The sequence below is a fragment of the Biomphalaria glabrata genome, chromosome 1, assembly GCF_947242115.1.
Source record: "Biomphalaria glabrata chromosome 1, xgBioGlab47.1, whole genome shotgun sequence".
Classification (NCBI taxonomy): Eukaryota; Metazoa; Mollusca; class Gastropoda; family Planorbidae; genus Biomphalaria; species Biomphalaria glabrata.
This window is the reverse complement of record NC_074711.1, coordinates 53,838,963-53,839,362: the sequence shown is the minus strand read 5'-3', so window position 1 is coordinate 53,839,362 and position 400 is coordinate 53,838,963.

Here is a 400-nt window from a genome sequence, read left to right as displayed (position 1 = left end):
AATGAGATTAAGAGAAATAGACAGACAGAGAGAAAGAGAGAGATACAGAGAGAGAAACAGAGAGTGAGAGAGATAAAGAGAGAGAGACAGAAAAAGAAAGAGAGACAGTGAGAAAAAGAGAGAGACAGAGAGCAAGAGACAGACAGACAGTGAAAGTGACAGAGAGAGAAAGAGAGAGATCGATAGAAAAAGAAAGAGAGAGACAGAGAGAGAAAGAGAAAGGGAGAGACTGATAGAAAGAGTAAGAGAGAGACAATGAGAGAAAGGGAAAGAGAGAGAGACAGAAGAAGAAAGAGAAAGAGAGAGAGTTCTTAAATCACATGTTAAAGAGAACACATTATAATATTATTATTACTTTTTTTTTTACATATTATAGGTCCTACTGTCGTATAAAACGTTT